Here is a 16082-nt window from a genome sequence, read left to right as displayed (position 1 = left end):
AACTCTCCCCCTCAAAAACTTTATTTAAAAAAAGCTAACTCTGCATTCAGGCATAACACAGAAGTGCACCGAAACACCTACACACAGCCAAGATCAGTTTAAAATTATCCTGCAAACTGCAGTGAGCAATGTGGCTCATCTTTGCATGATGAACAGTTTATACAATCACAAAGTTTGTTGATGGTCAGTACTGAACATAAATAAATAAAACAGAGTAAGATCAGTTTTTTAAAAAAGGTACACAAAAATAAAAATTTTGCCACAACGTGCCAGCTCTGGTCTGGATCTTTTCTCATCGGCCCATCCCTCCTTCTCTGTCTCCTCTTCCTTCACGTCCTTCTGGATCCAGTATTCCAAAGCAAAGCAAACCTAGCCAAGCTTTTACCTCTCTACCAAAGATTCTGGCAGGTTTCGGAAAACAATTTTAAGTCATCGTGGTTCGGTTTAGATAATTGTGTGCTGATCTGATTTCAGCTCTGCTGACTTGAGAGAAGAGTTTTGACTGCTAATATAAGCCCCTGGTGTAGGCAGTCATATACGAAGGTATTCATGTGTAAAGTTTTGCAGTTAACCAAATTTGTATCATCTGTCAAAACAGGGTTTCTAGTTTTTAGTTTAAGAAAATAGGTGTGTACTTTAGTAGAAGGCATAATGGTTTGGAATGTACTGCCTGTAAGCCTGGTAATATTAATCACCTAAAAGACGGAGACGTCTTTGTGCCTGTAGGCATGTGGAGTTCCTCAGGGTTCATTTCTGGGCCCTCTCTTATTCAACATTTACATGCTCCCACTGGCTTTGATTATGCAAAGCGACAAAATATGCTACCACAGTTGTGCGGACGACACACAATCTGCATCACCATATCGCCCAGGGGTTAGAATACCTTACAAACACTCATTAAGTCCCCAGAACAAATAAACATGTGGATGACCCTTCAGTTAAACAAAGACAAAACATATTTCAGTCAAAGAAGAATGGTTAAAGTCTGTGCTCAACTTCAGTCTGTAATTTTAAAAAACACAAACCAAGCCAGAAATCCAGGTGTCATTATGTCTCAGACCTGAATTTTGACAGCCATATCAAGTCAGTTAGGAAGTCAGCCTACATTTAAAAGGACTGAAGAATTAATATGTTTCAGACGGATCTAGAAAAGGTGTTCCATTCATTTCACTTAATGGGGGGCCAAAGTACATCTCAGACTTCTGGTACGTTATGAACCTTTAACCTCTCAGGTCAACAGGAACAGGTTTGCATCTCCCGAGTTAGAACTAAACATTGAGAAGCTGCTCGCAGGTTTTTTTTTGCACTATGTAAGTGAAACAAGCTCAAAGATAACTGCAGGTCTGCGTCAACTGTTGCTTCTTTCAAATCAAACCTCAAGACTTTCCAGTTTACAACATTAAATTGCCTCGCCGAACAGAGAGTAAGCAAATGAGAAAATACTGTAAGAGCTTTCTAAAACTGGCAGTGCAAAGTCCAAATCTAAACTGTTTGGTTTAGGTAAAATTCCAGGGTTTTTTTCATCACATGCACTGTCTTTAGGGTGTCAAGAGTTTTCTGACATGATAATGATGAAAATAAAACCAAAATTCACAAATAATTGAGACGATTCAGAAAAAGCTTTAAGGGGATTTGTAAAATCACAACAGTGAGAAAATGTCACCTTAACTACATTTGGATCATTTCTAGTAAAACGATTATTCACTCCACGGCTTTTAAAGCCAGTCCATTGCTTAGTTGTGTTCAGTGGAAGAGCAAAACGTTGAGAGGAGCTGCATAAAAGCACCGCAGTGTTTCACATGTTTCCAGCCTGCCAGCATAATGCAGAGAAAGCCAGACGAGTCAGGGAAGGCAGTAATGTTTTTCATGTGTTGTGCTGCCTGGTCACAGCACTGGGTCCTCTATTTGTTATTCATGAAGGAAGCTGGGTGAAGAGGCCTTCTTATGATGCACATTTTTTCTCGCTGTTCCCCCTCACCCCTCCCACACTCTCCTTGGAGCTGCTCGACAACTAAGAATATAATCTGTTTCAGTTGTTGCCAATGTTGCAATTAATCCGGCATAATGAGCATGACACCATCAGCTAATTGACATTATTGTTTCTTTAAGATCAACCTCGAGTCATTTACAGAGAGACTTTGTCTCATTCTGTTTCCCTCCCCTCGCCCTGTGTTGAGTCTTCAATATGCAGATTGGCCGTTCCTGTCCGCAGGCTATTTTCTTTGGTAGACTTTTGAAACATGTTAATGCTTCCAACAAAAAAAAAATTGCGAAAGCGAAAAGGAAAAAAGGTTTCATCTGGGCTCCAGGAGTTTTCCTTTCTTAGGAACAGATGATTTTTCTCTCGTTCATGCTCTTGTTTTTGCTCAGTTTGCTTTATCAGTCATGGGTTTGTGTAATTAAAACAAGAGTGAAGCACCAATGAGGCAGTCAACACAAAAACACACTTTACAGGATGACGGCGTTGTCACTTTCATCAGCATAATTTTCAAGTTTATGGATATCTTCTGCAGAAACTATAGAGAAATCCATCCTATTCGTGGAATTAGGCCGTTATCAGGCAATACTGAACCCTTGAAATCTCTTTTCATTGATTCATTTGGCATGTGTGAATGTTGTAAAAAAAGACCAAGCAAATTATTACCTTACTCTGTACGTTCAGTGTGGTATTTACTTAATGGACTATCTGTCATCGCTGAAAACATTGCTGAGAGAACAGAACTTAAGTTCATGCGAGCACTCTTTATATTCCACCTCTTCAGTGTCATCCTGTGGTTCTGATCATGAGTGTGTTTGACCTTCAGCTCTGCCCGCGCCAGAGAGATCCTTCGCAGCACGAGTCCCTACCCACAACCTCCTGCTGTGTGTTTAAATCAGAAGCAGAGGTAACCTCGGAAAGAGAGAAAGACCGGGGGAGACAAAGTGCAGCAGTGTTGGATGTAGAGGGAATGAAAAGTGGAGGATATGGAGAGGAAATGATCAAAGTGCATTCATCTCAAGACTCCTCATTCACAGAGACTGGAAAAGAGACAAAAACGACCAATAAAACTCAAATTTAAAGGCGGATGTTTTTTTGAGGTTAGGCCACATGTCTGAATGCACTGTTATGTGATGTTTCAAACTGAGCTTAAATATGATTCATAATTGCTGGAAAGTTCTCTTGAATGATGTGGTGGAATCATTCGCTGCAGCAGGAGGAAAGAAGGCAAAGACAAGAGGGAGGTCAGTCGTGTCTGCAGCATTTGAACAAGTATCAGCCAAGAATCCCTGCTGTGGCTCAAATGATGAAACCCAATAGACAGACGCACTGGTTAAACGCTGTTGTGGGCTGGTTCATTATGTATGAATGAGGGGTAGTTAATGTGTGAAAATTACATTCATTAATCCCAAGGGATCATTTGAAAGAGGCCAAAGTGACGAGGAAGCGCTGAGAGAATACGGCAGGGATTTGGTGGAAAGACATCACTCCTTTCTCTTTTTCTCTGTGTGTACCCAGGTGTTCGCAGGTGCTCGGAGAGGCTGAAATTTGCCTCTTTCTAAGTGTCTGTGTGCATTAACATAATGGCGAGGGGTGTTCTTGAAATGATGGCATGGAAGTCCATGATTAATGTTTATGCTAAACCAAACCTGGAGAGAAGAGCAACATCTGGGCCATCACAGAGGCAAAACAGAGGGAAATTGAGAAAAGATTAAACTCTTCAGAGGACTCAGATAAAGTCAAGACTGATATGGAAAATATCTTGCTTTTACTGCTGGAAAAGTAGAAGACAAGTAAAAATGGGTCAGAGGAAAGAAGCTTTAGGTTTCTGATTTCCTTTTAGGTTTTATTCTGCTCGCAAGGAGACACAGAAAGAAGAAAATTCATCGCTTTGTGGTTGCTTTTCTGTTTTCCTCCACTCGCATCCAGTTTTCATCCATGCTCTGTTTCTGAAGGTTCTTTGCAGAATACAACTGTAAACAGTATGACAGAGAAATTTAGTCAGGAAATACCTCCGGCTCTGCCGCTTGTGGCCTCAGACAACTGTAGCCCTGTACCCAGGCCCATTCGTGAGCCAAACCAAACAGCCGGCGTCCCTGAAGGCCTGGCCTGGCTGAGTCTGGCTGGCCCTGCTCCTTTCATGAATGGAGAGACCTCTCCCTGAAGCTCCCACTAAGGTCCACGTGGTTATAAAGGCTCTCTGTAGTTAAGATGATTCCTCAGGTGGGTTTGGAGAGGAAGAAGGAAGTATCACATAGTGAAATATTAAGTGACTGATACAAGCAGCGGAACGGTTTGGGGTGTTTTTTTGCTCCTGTCATCCTGTTACACTGCATTCCAGCAGCTCGGGGATCGTGAATGCACTGCAAGTATTTAAGCATTATAGCCAAGTTATATTCAGTTATATCCTATTATAGATGATTGCAGTGTTATAAACATGATAATCTTGCATTTCCTACCTCCTTGAGCAGCATCCAAGTATGCAACACAATATTTGTCGCAAAATCCAATAAGTGGGCATTAAACTGATTTCATTTGGTCGCTTTCTTATCTCCAAGATCAGGAATTATTTCATTATAAAATAGTAAAGATGAATTACGATTTTATATAATGTTGAATTGGGGCAGATAATTTCTTTTCTTTTTATCTTTTATGTGAGAAAAGGCAGATATCCAGTTTGAAGGTCTCAGAATAAGGCTGTGGATGTTCCCTGAATCTAAACCTCGCATCTGTTTTCATCCTTCATGAGACATTTTACTCAGAGAATTCGTAAGAGCTGATTTAAGCAGTTCTTTCCTCAGGACTGAGCACACGAGCTTCACGCTGTATAAAGATTCATAGTGTCTTTGGTGGTGGCCGACTGACAGGAAAGTCGAGATGCCAAGACTTCCACAAAACACACAAACCTGTCACGTGCACTCACAAGAAGCCGGGGGAAATCAGTGTCAAATGAGAGGTGCAACATGAACCTATTAGAAAGCTTTGTTGGTTGTAATGTTTGACTTCCCACTCTCGAACTCCTGTCCAGCGGACCAAGCAGCTCACCTTGTGCCATCAAAACTGGCCCCCGGTGCTCTCAGCACACGGGCAGGATCAGAAACGACCTTGGCATGCACGCAACAAAAACACAGCCCACTTCAGTGCCTGTCTTTGATGTACATTATCAAAGACCTTTCTCCTCCTCTCCTCCCCGGACCAAAGGCTACTATTGTTTTTGTTGTTGTTATTGATATTGTTTTCAACCCTTATAACACAAAGCAGTCTGACCATGACTCTGATGCTAATGTGGAGGTGGAGAGGGTGTTTTAATGAGCTGCTCAGTAGATCAGAGGAGCTCAGGGGGGCTACAGAGAGGGAATAGGTAGCACTGAACATCAAAACACAGCCAATGCTCCAGCTCCTGCTTTTCACCGGCCATGACCTTTGAGTGCAATTTCGAGATGTAACGTGGATATTATGACTTTGTGCTGTAAAATAAACAATACAGATATGAAACCAAGGTGTTAAAAAAAAAAACTAAATGATAAGCTTTTGGACAGTGGATTATATATTACAGGCTACAGTTAATTTCCATTCCATTCACGAGTGAAGCAAGTCTGAATCGATCTCCTGAAAAGCCGTAAAAAGGAAATGTGGATCAGACACATGTTCCCAGTAACAGGTTTGCAGCAAAGAAACTAGGCTAAGTATACTGTAGAGGACATCCACAAGGAGCAAATTAAAAAAAAAGCTCTTTTTTAGGAATTTCTTGCGTCTCTGGAATGTTATATCATATCTGGGAAGACGCCGCTTAGTCACATGAGTTTATCGTTTCCCAAACCAGAAACCGATGTTGACTCACAGTGGTTTCATTTTTGCCAGGTCAGACGCTATCGCGTCATCTTCAAAACGGGCAAAAAACATATCTGGTCAGTGCAAAATTTGTGGGAATTTCTCAATCTTCACTGTTTCCAGTCCACTTTGTTTATCATCATCTTCTCAATGTGAATCAAAAACAGCAACTGAAACTCGACTAGTGTTCCTATTACTCTGGCAAATAAAGCATAATACCAGAGTGCATAACAAACTATGATGAACTAACTCTGACATTTTTGCATGCATCACTCTTCTGTAAGGTGACAGTGAAAGGAGGGCAATATAACATATGACACTTGCTTTTCCACTTCAGAATCACTGGCACCTATTGACACTACAATACCTTCCTGAAACAGATGAGTCACTTCCTGGTTAGGTTTAGGTAATAAAGTTACATAGTTAGGATTATATGCAGTTGCTCTCGGGGCCAGCAGTGGCTGCATAGTCCTCAAAAGCAACGAGGCAGTGTCAGCCTGCATTTATACAGTCTTCCAACCTCCACACGACAATCGAATTGTTTGCTCACAATAAGTGAACAGTGTAGAGTGACATCAGAACATTTGGCTTTAACCAAAAACTGCAGAATTCGACTTCCTGGAAAAGATGACAGATTGGCAGAGGTAGTACTGTTTATACATAGCATTTTCAGCAGCAGAAGGGATGAGCTCGACTACAAATCCGGGGGCCCAAAACGCCACGAATCTTTGCTCCTCATCTGCTTCACGTGCATTGACTGAAAATATATTTGGAAATAAGCAACTCAGTAGCACATTGGGTGGAATTTCTTGATTTCTCCTAGTTGTCTTCTTATCATGGCAGAAAATCAATAACAAGAGGGAACGTGCCAATGGTCTCCACCAGGTTAGAGTTCAACACAGAGAGCAAAGCGTACCTGAACAAAACAGATGGAAGAAAGGAAAAGAAAAGACTTGTTTATCTTTCCTCCCCTTCCTGTGTGGAGGGGTATTCATTAGCTGCTGTGTAAATCAATCTGCCTCTTCTTAAAGGCCTGTCAATTTAGCCGTGATGTCTGGCAGCCTGACATCGCTCACTGGATATTTAACTTGAAAGCCAATTAATCATCATGATTAATTCTCTCACAAACCGCATGGAACTGTTTGGCTTCACCTTATGGAATAGGAGCCGAACTCTCCAGACATCAAAAGAGAAAGAAATGAGAGAATGAGAAAGTCCCATTCACTCTTGATCAGCTTCTCGATACACAGTTTCAGCTGGAAGTTCTCTTTTTCTGCTCCAGCAATGCACACCTAAAACTCCAAGCGTTACTCTGCAAACACTGCACTTCTGAAGAAACACATTCACAGCCTGTGATTATAGAGCGGTGCCTGTAATTGGGTTTGCATGTTAACACACGTTTTGAGCTCTGAATATGAATTTGATTGCATATTTAATGAAGAAGCTCCACTTTATAGGAAAAAAAAAAATCTGCGCTTGATGCCACTTGCCATGCGGCGCCTGGCTAATATTTTCCTAGCTTAACTTAATATTTCCACCCTTTCCTCAATAAAAAGAGAGAATTACACATTAGAAAAGAGGTATGTGAATATCTATTCCATTCAGTATGCTATCATTATCTTCCAAAGTCTCCGCTGTGGTAATGGGAATGACCTAAACTGTGTGCAGAGTTACTGAGAGAGGGTTCTGCAATCAGCAAATGAAAAGATGATTTCCCTGTTCTTCAATCATCTTCTATTATTTCCTCTGCTCATTCACCGAGGCATGGGAGAATTTAATCCACTTCTTTAGTTGTTCTGCTCTGATGGATTGTGTGAACTCTGTGTAGTTTTATAGCAGCGTTCTAGTCCTAATTTTACGGTAAAAGTGGAGATCACACAATAATAATTACAAAAGAAAGATCACAAAGAGCCATGTTTGCCGTCTCCGGAATCTTCTATCGCGATCGACCAAAGTTGACTCAACAAAGGGGTGAAACCTTAAATGATTCAAGACAGCTACTGGCTGACTGATGACTTCCTGTTTTAACTGGTGTTAGAGAGAGCTCCATATTAATGTATGAGATAACACGAGCAGCAGATCTATGAATCAATCATACACACCCCCCCCTGACAATAGTGATCGACTGACAGAGCATTCTTTTGTTGCAGTCTAACCAGTTTTGAAGCAGCAAATGATCACAGTTATTGTGAAGTTCAAGTGTAGATGCTGACAGCTCTGTTAAGATTCAGCACTTTTCACTCGGCCACTACAACTTTGCCGGAGGCAAAGGGTTCCTTGTGTGCTGCAGCATCTGTTTAACACATGTCATGACTTCAAATTATGCCTAAGGTACTGGGGTTGGTTGGGCTGCGCACTCCTTCATGTATTCCTATGCATTTAATGTGGGGTTACAGGAATAATTCAATATCCTCAGCAGTTGAATTCTATTCATAACAAAACCTATAACCTTATGTCTCTGAAGCCAAAGCCATATACAATGTAAATATAAATATACGATTAACTATTGTGCTTTACATAAAAAGTTTCTATCTGTCAGAGTGATGATCTGTTTAATGAAATCAAAAGAGATCACAAAGAAAAATGACTTTTTTTTGTAAAAAAAAAAAGAAAAAGAAGGAATACCTGCGTATCCTGGGCTATCAGTTTATTTCAATGACGGCTTAAGTTCAGAAGTCATCTTTGATTACTGTAACCCTGATAAAAACACGTGCTAAAACTGACTTTAATCCCATCTGTCCCTGATGAAGATCAAAATCAAATTCGAAATGAGCCATTTGGAATACTTAAAGTCCCCCTCAAACGAAGATCTAGTACTTAACCTTGCTAACATGTCCATTAGTCAGTGTTACAAGATAGATCATGAGTAAATTATGGCTGTGACGGCATGAAGTCAGATGCTGTGAGCATTAAAGTCTTAAACCATGACAGATGGGGATTCATAGACATCGTAGTGTCCCGTCCAAAATTCCAGGAGGACACGGAAGTCTTCATGTTTTAAACGGCTTTGCAAATCCCACCCATAAATCAACTGGAAGTAGCAACTAAACTTATAATTAAGCCCAATGCTGTTCTGACTGTTTATCATGTCCAAGCCAGTATTGTAGAATTTTTTTTTCATGTGAAAAATGTCCAAATGTACAATTTAGAGGAACACAGAGGAGTTTTTGGGTGATTAAAAATTGTAGGGGGGGGGGGGTCAAATGCTCTCATTTTATATTTCCAAAAATCAGTTCTTAGTGTGATATTTTACATATAATCAAATCTTTACTCAAATTCATAAGACTTTTGCACTGGAGACATGACCAATGTGCTTTTTAATGTAGTTTTGTCCTGCACAGTGTGGCTTCAGTCACTTCTACTTATCGTGTGAGTTCTTCTCTTTCACTCACTCTACAGGTTAAGGTACTTGTTCAGGGTGAGGGAAAACTTTTAATTCTCAAAAAGAGTAATTACATGATGACTTTGGACATGGCTTCCACACTTCCCTCTCCATTGCCATGTGCAGAAGTGTTTCCAAGTCAGTTGAGAGACATAATGTGTCCTGGGTCTGTCCCAGGGTGTCCTTCCAGCTGGACATACCAGTACCGTACAATTCAATTTCACGCGTCTCACTTTAAAAGCTTTAAGTGACACTTAAATTGTGTTGGAGTGTCAGTCAATCTTTCAAACAGTAATGGTTTGAGCCTTTAAAGTTTTTTTTTACATTAAAGTAATTTTCAGTAAGTATGAATTTTAATTAAGTCCTTCACCTCATATCAAAAGTAGCTTCATCTAAGATACAATAAAATCTTGTTTCATCAAGCCGCAGTTCAAAGTTTTGGTCTGACACAGAACAACTTGTCTCAACTGTTTCGAAAAGAAGTTGATCAATCACATTAGAGCTCTTTTAATTAACTTATCCACCTCTCTTGATAGACACTCCCATTACATACAACCACGCGCACACACTGAGCGCACGGACACACACAACCGACAACACACAGACATAAGGCAACCTCCTGCTGAGCCAGATGCTGCACCAAACTGTCCGCTAAGCAAGCCCGAGCCCCTATTTGAAGAGCAGGACATGAAAGCAGCAACAGACCCTCCACGTGCGCTTGTATCGGATCTTAATTAAAAAGCCTTGCATATTATTTTCTGTAACAAAGGGAAATTTGGGGGTTCATTTAAATCCAATTAGGCCTGCACTGATGCCTCAGGAGATGAGGGAGTAATTGCTGTTTGAACACCAAGGTCTTTGTTCTGGGCTCCAGTAGATTGATAAAGGCAATAAGCACACAATGTGAAGCGACTGGAGATGGGATGAGGCTGTGAACTTACAATAAGAGGACACAAACACACCAGGACCTCATAACAAGACAATTAGTAGGAGGGAAATTGTTCCTTGTTTTCCTCCAAAAAAGAATATGATTGAGCCCCCTGTGCTGCAAGTGGTCCTGAAAAGATCAGCTGAGTTAATTGCTTCAGTCATTCTGCCTTATACCTCATGCAGTGAGCCTCACTATAATCAAAGAGCAGCATGTCAGGGCATAATTTGAAGAACCGAAACAAATTTCTTGTAATATGTCTGTCGTCTATTTTTACCTTGCAGTTTCATCCACTAATATCAAAGTCATTTAGGAAAAGCTCAGGTGTTCCCTGAAATTGACCAAGATGGGTGGTATTAGTTTTCAATAACCCGCCCAACATGTCCCACCCGCCATACGCAGACAGCCACAAACTCATCCTTTTGTAACGGATTCATGTTAAAAATTGTGTTTCCGGCAACAGTCCTAAGACTTCGAAACAGTCTTTTTTCACGCTGTAAAAATGTAGTGTTTATCACAAAGAGAATACTCACTGCAGGCTTGTTACCAACAAGTAATTCTTACTATCAACATAGATATCACCTTCAAACATCCCCTTATGGATATCTGAAATGCTATATTAGTGCCATAAGTGCCATAAAACAGATGACAAAATGTTTTTATTTACATTTTTCTACTAGATTAAGTCATACTGCAGGAAAATACATTCTAAATCTATTCTTATGCTTTACAATGTCCTCCTATTCGTTCATCCAAATTAAAAAAGCCAGTACGACGTTTCAGCTGAGGACATCATTCATACATCCACGTGTTGGTTTACTTGTTTTATTTTACCCAGTGAAGTCCATTTATTTTTTATGTCACCTAATGTCGAAAACTTTGCTTTAAGCAGCTTGGCAATCTCCAAAACCAATGTTTTGTCAATGAAATACTACAGCATAATTAAGAGTTATCAATCTGAAACTATCTGCAGGTAACATTCACATTTTTATGGAGAATCCTTCCCAGTTTGTATAGGAATATAAAGAAAGTAAATGCCTTTCCATCACAATCAAAACATTCCATCACAATGTCTGAACTTGTGTATGTGAGTTCAAAGCATGCTGTGAAGTTGAATTAGCAAATCAATAACGCTTAGCTTCTAGTAACCTTACAACTGCTTTTAAGGAGTGCCGACAAGCTTCCTGACTCTGTCTTTCCTTTCGTCTCCCAGTTCCAGGTCTCTGATCACATCCTGCAGATGCAGTTGCACTCTTTTCTCATTTCGACCCTCCTTTCTCTCTCCGTTCCTCTTTGGTCCTCTGAAGATGTTCCTTTGGCTCAGGTAGTTTGTCTAGGAGCATTGGACTAGAGCCAGCCACCAGATCACAGTTCAGGTCACATCTGCTGAGGCCAGAGATCACATGATGTAGGCTAAAATGCAGTTTCCTGGCTTTAGGCCAGGGTCATGGTGTCAAAGGTTAGTGTCTTAGGTAAGCCTCATCTCGCCCTTGGCCTTGAACGGATCAATAGGAGCAGGTTCTCTGTTTGCCTTTGTCAAGCGATCAATGGTGCATTTACATTTAACTCGGTCGCTCCACACTTATCCAAGAGGCCCCAAGTTCCCCCACCCCCTCTATCTAATGTCTACAATAGTGTCTGTTGCCTATTGTTCCTCACCTCTCATTTCTCCACTCTTTCTTTTCATTTCTTGTTTTTCAGGCAGGCGATCATTGGTGACTTCAAAACAATCCGACTCATTTCATTTTAGAGATCTGTGTGTTGGTTCGTTGCCCTCTTCAGGATAAAAATTGACTTGTGAGTTTGTGGCTTTCCCCTCCTTCCTTTGATGTCTGTTTGCAAATCACCGCCTCATTAGTGTCGGTTCACCTCTCCTTTCACTTCCTCAGAAGCTCAAGTAAATCTTTTTTTAATATTCTGATAGTTAAAAAAAAAAACAAATAAGCATCTTAAAATGTGACTGATGCCAAGTGGATGTCTGCTCATTAGGTGTTTTGGATAAACTGTTCTCAGTTAATCAATGTATTGCTAATTTCTGCTTTTTCACTGCTGTGATCTTTTTATTTTAATAGATCATTAGTACTTTTGGAAGATGTCGCTTGTGGTGAGGAACCTACTGTCACTTACCGTCCAACTATGCAGCTACCCTGTTATTTAAGGAGCTGTGCTTGTCTTTGGGCTCTTTGTTTCAATTTTGTGACCCCACTGTCACTAGTTCCGTCTTGGCATCGCTTCCAGTTCCAGAAAGCTGCTCTTTTTCTGTAGGAAATATCTGACAGACCAAGCGCAAGCACAGAACAACAGATAGACAAAGTTAGCATGGGTACGTAATGAGAGTTTTAGCAGCAGTAACCTGAAAAAGGCTCAAATTAAAGCTAATGTTAGACTTACATTCCTAGGTTAAGATGAAACATGACACCAAATCGATGCTGAAGATGTTCCACATCAGTTTAATGTACGAAAGAATAGCCTCTAGTCAAATCTACTTCAATGAAAATAGGCCATCATATAGTTTGATCCCACTTAAACTGGTCAAAGAATTATTCAAACAGCAATAAAAGGAGCTCATTTTAAGCCAGAGAGCTGTTAACGGCATTCAGACATCCCTTCTCTAATAGTTAAATACTGTAAGTTTTTGTCATCCTCACTCTGTGAGGCCAGCTCTATTCAAATTGGTTTAAAGTTGCTCTGATTTCTGTGATGGGAAAGCCAGATACATTAGTTCATTTGCTTTGACGGTCGGACACGATTAGTTTTCCTCCTCCACTTTCTGTTTACTTCATTGTTCCTCCCTGTTAGCTTCCCCCATTCTCACCATTTGTGGCTGCTATCATGAACCTCTCTCCATCCTCTGCAGCTTCTCCGTGACATGGGACATTTAGACAAACTGAAACTACGTTGTTTGGACAGTGTTTCCTATTAAATGGCCCTTCCTTTATATTCACACATGGTGCATTTCCAGTCCCAGAGCAATTATACACATGACTACACTTGGAGCTAAAGGAACAGGCTGAATCTTTATCACCAGCCAAAAAGCAGCAGCACTGTGAGTTCTACTGAGCCGCCTGCCTTCTGTGCTTGTGTCTTCATTCCTTGTCAGAGAAAGACGGATATTATTTTTTTCTCTAATCAAATGACCGGGATTCAAACGAGGAAACTTAACATGAACCTCAACAAGCATTTTTGCATCTCTTGCAGAATTTCTCCACCAAGAGAGCTGAGATAATTATTCACTACATCTCAGTTTGGTAAATTCAACTGTATGACAAGAGAACAATGCCAAGTCAAATTCTGGCACAACCTTCTGATTATTCTCTTCTTTACTGTCTATATAGAGTATTTATCCCTATATAGAGGGTGTGCATGTGATGTCAACAGGAATGTGACTGTGTTCACTTGCTCACTGTTGTCCAGTCAATTGTACCAACAGATTCATAAAATAAGTTCCAAAATGAGCAGAGTATGAATTCATCAAGTCTATTGGAATCCAGGCTTGGAAATGAGGATTTTTTAGTCAACACTTCGTTAGCTTTTCAGTGAAAAACAGTATTTTTGACAAACCCAGATAGGCTATGTTCTATCTCCCATTTCTGTCTGCAAGTTTTTTCTGCATTTGACAAAATTAAAACAAAAAACGATGGAGAAATATTTGAATATTTTTTTGTCTGTATAAAACCAGGATGTTGATTTGGATCTGCATCTCTTTAATTTTTCCGACGTCCATAACACCAATGCAAACTGTTTACTTTTAACTCCTAACCCTGACCAGGATTGGAAGCAGAAGTAAAAATGTGAAAGAACTGTGGAAAAGATGGTGGAATTCTAACCAGCGATCTCTTGCTTTAAGGTCGGGGGGGTTTAACCCCAACCCTCCTCCCCCTTAATATGGCATTTCTGTTCCTGTCAAAAGTGGCAACTGTTTGTGACATCGTTACTTCATGAGTGTCTGCGTCTTAAAGTTACAACAGGAGTGGAAAAGTCAGCTGCATCACAGTACAGAACTAAGAAAGAAAAGTGTAGCTTTTGTGCAACATTTGAGCGTTTATTGTTATATCGCCACATATTGCTCAATTGAGAGTGTATGTTCTTATGTTCTGTCAAAAGATTGCATTGTCTTCTGTCAAAATTGTCTGCTCTCTAAAATTAGTCACACAAATGATGTCTCTTTGCCCTGCTATTATTATCAACCTTGTACAAAAGATTGAACAAACATTCCCTGATTTATTTGTTTGATACTTATGATATCTGACATCACTAAAAAAAAGGACCGTCTTTTCTTCCCAGAACACCTCCCCTCCTAGCACCCCTAACCTCCACTGATTTAAAATTTTACACACACTTTGTATGATGGCTACCTGCTCCTCTTGCTCCCCTGTCATTAAATCAACTGAATGATTGAGCACTTGATGTACACACCAGGTATTCTAACTACACAGAAGACTGAATATTGTTCCTCACATGTTACTTTGGATAAAAGCATCTGCTAAGTGTAAATTAAAGCCACAAAGCCACAATAAATGGTTAGTGTCCATCTAAATAAAATCCAACATAGATGCCAGTACAAGCAATAAAAAGAGCTACCCATTTTTTTATGTGCTTTCAGCTATATGTAGAACTTAGAAAATTATGGTAGTTCATGAGTATAAAACCACACAATAACCAAGAATAACCATTAATGTACAATATTTGGTGGTCTTGTATTGACTTTCCTGATTAAATAAAAGCAATATTTGCAGAAATAAAACTGCCTGCTAAATTATCCAAATATGGCTCAACAGTTCCTAAGGCAAATGTTGCATCTCTGAGACATCTTAACTGAACGTCCGAATCAAAGGGCATCTTTCAGAACAAAGATAAACATGCTCTGAAATGAGAGGCTTTGCCCTTTTACAGTAATTCCTGATATCTCCAGGTCTTAGCAGAAAATCTGGCGGCAGCTAAGATGAAGGGAGGATTTTTTGAAGGGGAGAGATGTTTGAACCCGCTCGCTCTTTTCAGCGTCCCAGTGGGGAGTATGTATGAGGAGGCAGGTTATGTATTATTTAGAGTCAAACCCGACATTGTGCTTGATCAGGGTTTGATTGAGAAGAACTGTGACTAGTTTTCTTATCCCGTGTACAAAGATGAACCTCACAAATGAAGGTGAACTTCTGACCTACATGCAGAACTCGGTCTGAACTCGCACACACTGAACCCAAAGGGCATTAAATGCATTAAACACGTCCACATGGACAAGTCATATCAAAATACATTACTTACTAGACAGCTGCGGGATAACCTGCAGCCCCCGAGGAGGTGTTTTAAAGACGAACACATCAGCGCACGTGAGTATCGGTATTATGTCAGAACCACAAAGACTGTTTTAGTCAATCCCAAATTAAACAAGAAACTCAGGGCTATGCGCCCCTCTGCTGTTCAGCAAACCTGCCTTCGCTAATATGCTCCTTAAGTCATTAGCAGCTCAGATTCGTGGTCACAGCGCCTTGTTAATAGATCAGTGTCAAAATCCCATGCTGATGGAGCAGTTTCTCCTGTCCAAAACAGAAATGTCAATGTCTCAATAAATGCTCAGGTGTCATATAAGAAAAAGATTATTACTCATTAATGTTACCGTGTAAATCTATTTTAAAAATACATTGCACGCTATGTAAAGAATCTCAGAAGAAATTGTGAAAAAGGAAAAAACTTTGATCCAGTCTATTCATGCTCTCTCTGTGTGTCACAAGTCTAAACCTCTATATGCTTTGAGACATAAGAAGGTATTCTCCTCTTAAAGAGGTTTATTTGTGTTTTGCCACGTCTACCAGGAATGTAGCAGCGATGAACTAACTGCAAAAACTCTTATATGCGTTGCCAGTTGTGTTCCTCACATCGATTTATGTTTTTTAAACCAGTGGACCTGCTGCGAAACTATGGATGAACAAGGTTTTGTTTTTCCAATTCACTGCTGTTGTGCGACTCAC

This window comes from Odontesthes bonariensis, chromosome 12 (assembly GCF_027942865.1).
Source record: "Odontesthes bonariensis isolate fOdoBon6 chromosome 12, fOdoBon6.hap1, whole genome shotgun sequence".
Classification (NCBI taxonomy): Eukaryota; Metazoa; Chordata; class Actinopteri; order Atheriniformes; family Atherinopsidae; genus Odontesthes; species Odontesthes bonariensis.
Note: the sequence above shows the minus strand (reverse complement) of the source record.